Raw genomic sequence first — 6,000 nt, 5'->3', positions numbered from 1 at the left:
TCTTCAAAAAAGATACTAGTGTTTGTTCTAGTAGGTTTGTAGATTGTTACAAAGGATATTCTTCTATTTTTGGGTGTAAGTTTTATTTCTATATATTTAAAGCTTGTTACACTAATTCTTTGCAACGTTTTGACATTTGAGTTCCTTTTATGAATAAAGAGTCCGACACCCCCACCAGACCTAACGTCTGCGGTCTTCACCTTCGTTTTATCAGTTTATTAGTCATCAAGTACTACAACCATCCGTAAATATATCTATAAAAAAATACAAAAAACTCATTACTATTACTATGTACCTTTATGGGACAGTTTTTTTCCTTATCCCTTGCAATCAAGAGGACTTTTCTCCTGGTCATAAATTCTAATATTTTAAAGAGGCTCTCTTACCTTCAGCACTCATGAGTGTGCAAACATTAGAATGGTGTTTAAATCGACGAATGTCAACAATTTACCTATAATTGTCGCTGCAAGGATAGCTTGTGATTTATTTGGTGAAAAATTAACCTTTCTCAAGTTACCTATAACGGCTTACGCAAATTTTACTGTTGCATATAGACAACTCGTTTACGGCCAATCACTTATTAATAAGAAAACTGGTGAATTTGAATAAATTTCTGGATCAAGTTAGAATTAAAATAAAAAACTCTTAACAAATGTTGACGCAAATTTTCAAGATTCATATTGACATGTGTAAAATACGCTCATTCCCGTGTATGTCTACTAAATAGCTTCTTTAAAAAAGTTTTGAGCCCAAGACAATCTGCCTCCCGAACGCAAGAAGGACGACTACTACAACCTTCTTTACAAATGTCGTAAAACAAGAGATAAAATTCCAGGACGGTTGGCAACCGACTCCCTCTTCTCTTTTGACCTTTTTGAAATTTTATCATCAGCAAGAGATGTTGATACTGCTTCTCTCGTACAGACGATTTCTAACTTCGCATATGATAAAATCGTTTATATTTATGGCTATATAAGGATTTGTCTTTTTCTGAGGCGCTTGATAAGGTTCTTCAAGGTTTTCGTGTATATTCGGAAGATGACAAAATTTAGGAATGATGAGAAATTCAGTTATGATGTTCACTACCTCTAAGATTTCTCTTATCATTGTTGCTTCTTTTCTAGAGTTTATGCAAAATTTCTTAGCAATCCAAAAAAACCAGTGTCTGTTGGTTTTGTATCTTGTATGTTTCCATTCGCTTTGTAACTATATGTCATATATTATTCTACTCGTTACATACGCTGAATGCTTTCTACTTTTAGCTATATTTAAAATCCAGTTACCTATTATACCACGGCTGCTTTCTTTCCCAATCAGGCTTATGCTGACATTATCTCCAGCATATCCAAATGTAACTATCCAATGAGACAGTCCAGATTTTATCTTGTGCCAAAAGTTGTATGATATATTCTATATAAGGTAGGCTATTTTCTAATTCAAGTTCCATGAACATCAGATCAGAAAACAATCTATCACGGTTTAGTCCTAAAATATCAGACGTGTTCTATCTTCCCTATTAATTAACAGTCTTTATTTTTAATTACATTTGAAACGTCTCCGGCGAACAACCTTCACAAAAACCTCCAAAAGGCATCGTTCCTTAATTACGTGGTGGGACTCAATAACTGAATGAGAGGATGATATCCAATAAAGACGATCATGATCTTAATTATATTTAAAAAAAAGGAATTCTCTCTCTCTCTCTCTCTCTCTCTCTCTCTCTCTCTCTCTCTCTCTCTTCTTCTTCTTCTTCTTCTTCTTCTTCTGTCGGTGAAACAGATTTATCGCCTTGATTAGTCACCTGTTGGTATTTCCAAATCAATCAATATGAGGACATGGTAATACCACGCTTTTCAATACGCGATTATATCTTTGGCAACTAACTATAGGGGAAGCAGTCTTCCAGTAATAGTGTATGGAGACATTATTACAAATGAGATATTTCAATTAAGAATTTTAGATGATAGTTGCGTTATTTATCAATCACATGTTTTAATTCTCATAAAACGATCCGTCCTCGACTGATGATTTCAAGAAACCTTCTTCTCTGGTCATTAAATAAGATTGGTTTCATGTAGATTGAATATTACTTTATATTTTGAAGCATTTTACTTTTAAAACCTCGACACTTTTAGAAATTTAAGCATCCACCACTTCATACCCATCGAAACAGTCTGCCATTTTTCTTCGAGTTGAGTAGTATATGTAAGGCTCGTTTAAAAAAATAACTTAAAACATTATATCAAATGCATTTCTATATGAATGATTGCGACTGTCAATCTTCAAGGATAGTTATATTGGTGGCGTTAGACTAGTGTTTTCTTATAAATTTCAGAGTATTAATTTTCTTTGTATCTTTCGGAACTTTTCATCAAAGTGTATAAGTAAAAAAAATGTCAGAACTTTTTTTTGGAAATTACTTTACTCATCCCAAACGGCAAGCATTCAAATTAGTGAGATACATTCAACTTGGTTACAGCAAAAAATTATATATGTATATATATATATATATATATATACACACACACACACACACACATATATATATATATATGTATATATATATATATATGTGTGTGTGTGTGTGTGTGTGTGAGAGAGAGAGTGTCTATTTGTGTACATTAATAGAAACCGAGAATTTGTGATAGTAATATCATGATGATGCAAAAGATTATGCATTTTGTTATTGTTTTACAAAAACGGGAAACAGGGCATTGTTTCTACTAACTGAACAGTAGTTGATTTCACAAAAATCTTGAATAAGAATACTCGATAAATGATGTTCTTCGCTCCTTATCAGTTGAAGCTTTTCCTTTAGTGACTGCAAATAAACTGTGTGAATTAAGATAATAAGTTACTCACTTTGTACTCCGTCAAATAGTCCGGACTACAAAACCACGAACTGACATATAATTCCAAATTCATAAATAACATTTTGAGAAAGAAGAAGAAAATTACCAATTAGTCAATACATTAAAAAAGCTATTATTATTCGTAAAGGAACAGGTTGAGAAGAACTCTACATAGAAGGTAATACATACAAGTTTGTAGTTAAATTAACTTAATAAAGGAATATTCCACAAATGGCTATTCTTAAGAATAGCGTAATTCAAGACTTCTAATTACGTGTGTGATATTTTTCTTGATCCCTGGAACGAATAAAGATCAAAACTTTACATCTAACTGTAAATTCCTAAAATAATATAAATTTGAATTTTATGTTTATTTGGGGAAATAATATTGACATTAGTAATAATGGGCGTCTATTAGAATATTACTACGTTTTAGAAATTAAAAAGAAAAATCTTTCATTTTTCAGTACTATATATATATATATATATATATATAATGAGAGAGAGAGAGAGAGAGAGAGAGAGAGAGAGAGAGAGAGAGAGAGCCACTGCGCCATATGAAATTCTTCTCAAACTTATAAAAAGGTCCATTAATCTTGATTTACTTTTTCATTCTTCGAAATTCTTCACAAAAGAAAATTACTTGTTCCAATATAACATCTGCCACTTCTTTCGGCGTTTTTTGATGTACCCTGCAGACCCCCAAACATGCAATGGTCAGAAAAGAGATTGTTCGTGGACTTTCTCATTTCCTTTGATGCAACATTAATGTTTACGATTAACCTTTCGCAGTATCAGGTTCACTATCCTCTTGGATCCTTGGATTGTAAAACAGTGACTTACAAAGTGAGGAGTTCGGAGAAGTTTTAAATATTTGGTTAAATGGATAGTTATTAAATGAGGAGGATATGAATGGAATAGTGCTGACATTAATGAAGAGTTATGTGACCAGATTGTATCTACGAATATATATATATATATATATATGTATATATATTATATATATATATATAGAGAGAGAGAGAGAGAGAGAGAGAGAGAGAGAGAGAGAGGAAAGAGAGAGAGAGAGAGAGAGAGAGAGAGAGAGAGAGAGTCTCCTTTTCGCCTGTTCCTCTTGTTGGGGATAATGTTAGAGTAAATTCTTGATGAAACTTCTTCTTCGTCATATTTTCATCAGTTTTGTTTTTCTGCTGCCATTTTTCAAAGATCATGGGAATCAAATTGTAATATCTAAGACTCAAAGATATCATAACCTTTCTTGTCAGAAAGTATTGCAGAATCAAAAGAGGTCAAGGTAATCAGGTATTAATCACAGACTGTGAGATTTCGCAGACATGATTTGCTCGCTATGGCCCTCAAAAACTACGTAAAGTGAGCAGTGAAATCTTGTAAACTTTACAGAGAATAATGAAAAAAATATAATAAAATAGTACCTAATCCTGGTTACCTAAGCATAAGGTAGATTCTGATTTCGCTTAAACACCTCTTTTTCCTTTAAGTTCTTTATTTGCAAAAGTGCTAAAAGGGAACTAGAGGGGCACTAAGTAGAGCTGAAACCTCCGTCAGGCACCTTATCTCTCAACATTTTGGACAAATTTTGGAAGTTTTGCTCGTCGGTGACATTGACATGTGACCTTTAAAATTTAATAATATCAATCTCTTTACACATCTAATTAAAAATCCCTTCAAGGTCATTGCTTCACGATTAAAACTGTTACCGTATGGTTGATGACCAGAATTTTGCCTTCTGCTTGACTTTCATCTTGGACTCGACCTTGACCTTTGACCTTAGCATGTAATAACAAGAACGAATTTTTATACACTCAAATATGTACCCAGTTTCATATCTCTGTGACATCGGTGTCCAAATATATGGCTGATTACATGAATTGGAAATTTTATTTGACTGTGACCTTGACTTTGGCCCTTGACCTTAGAAAATTTAATTATGTCTACCTTTTTTTATAACAGATAATCCCTGCAATTTCTATTACGAAGAAAATTGTGTCCAGGAAGCTGATCGCAAACAAACACACAAACAAATAAAATAAACACACAAAAACACAAAAAAACCTCTGGTAAAACATAACCTCCTTCAAACTTCGTTGGCTGAGATAATAAAAATGAATCTCGTGAATGTGAGAAGCCAGGTTGAGATACAAAGTAAAAGATAAGGAAATGACTAACTTGAAGGTTTAAGATTTTATTCATCCTATCCACTAGACATTACATAAGAAAACAGACGGAACATAATGAGAGAGAGAGAGAGAGAGAGAGAGAGAGAGAGAGAGACACTTACCTTATTGCCTTATCTTTTGTTTGGGTTCCCCCAGGTCCCCTCAGTGTGAGGCACCTCGTATATCCACCAGAGAGTTGCTAATGCATCTTCCGGTGTATTTTGCATCTTCAAGTCTTGGATGGTCTGGGAAGCATCTTAGGTGTTTATCGAGCTTATTCTTAAACACATCTACGCTCACTCCTGATATGTTTCTTAGATGAGCTGGCAGCACATTAAATAGTCGCTGCATTATCGATGCTGGTGCGTAGTGGATTAATGTCCTGTGCGCCTTTCTTAGTTTACATGGAATATTTTTTGGCACTATTAATCTACCTCGGCTTGCTCTTTCTGATATTTTAAGCTCCATGATGTTTTCAGTAATTCCTTCTATTTGCTTCCATACTTGTATTATCATGTAGCGTTTTCTTCTCCTTTCTAGACTGTATAGTTTTAAAATTTGCAGTCTTTCCCAGTAGTCAAGGTCCTTAACTTCTTCTATTCTAGCAGTATAGGACCTTTGTACACTCTCTATTTGAGCAATATCCTTTTGGTAGTGTGGGTACCATATCACATTGCAGTACTCGAGTGTACTACGTACATAAGTTTAGTAAAGCATAATCATGTGTTCAGTTTGTATTGTTTTAAAGTGTCTGAATAGCATTCCCATTTTTGCTTTACATTTAACCAACAGTGTTGCTATTTGGTCGTTGCATAACATATTCCTATCTAACATTACACCAAGGTCTTTAATTGCTTCCTTGTTTGTGATTGTCTCGTTATTAGGTCCCTTGTATGCATATACCATTCCTTCTCTGTTTCCATTATTCATTGATTCGAATTTATCGGAGTTAAATACCATCCTATTTATCT

The sequence above is a fragment of the Palaemon carinicauda genome, chromosome 16 (genome assembly GCF_036898095.1).
Source record: "Palaemon carinicauda isolate YSFRI2023 chromosome 16, ASM3689809v2, whole genome shotgun sequence".
Lineage (NCBI taxonomy): Eukaryota > Metazoa > Arthropoda > Malacostraca > Decapoda > Palaemonidae > Palaemon > Palaemon carinicauda.
This window is presented reverse-complemented; position numbering follows the sequence as displayed.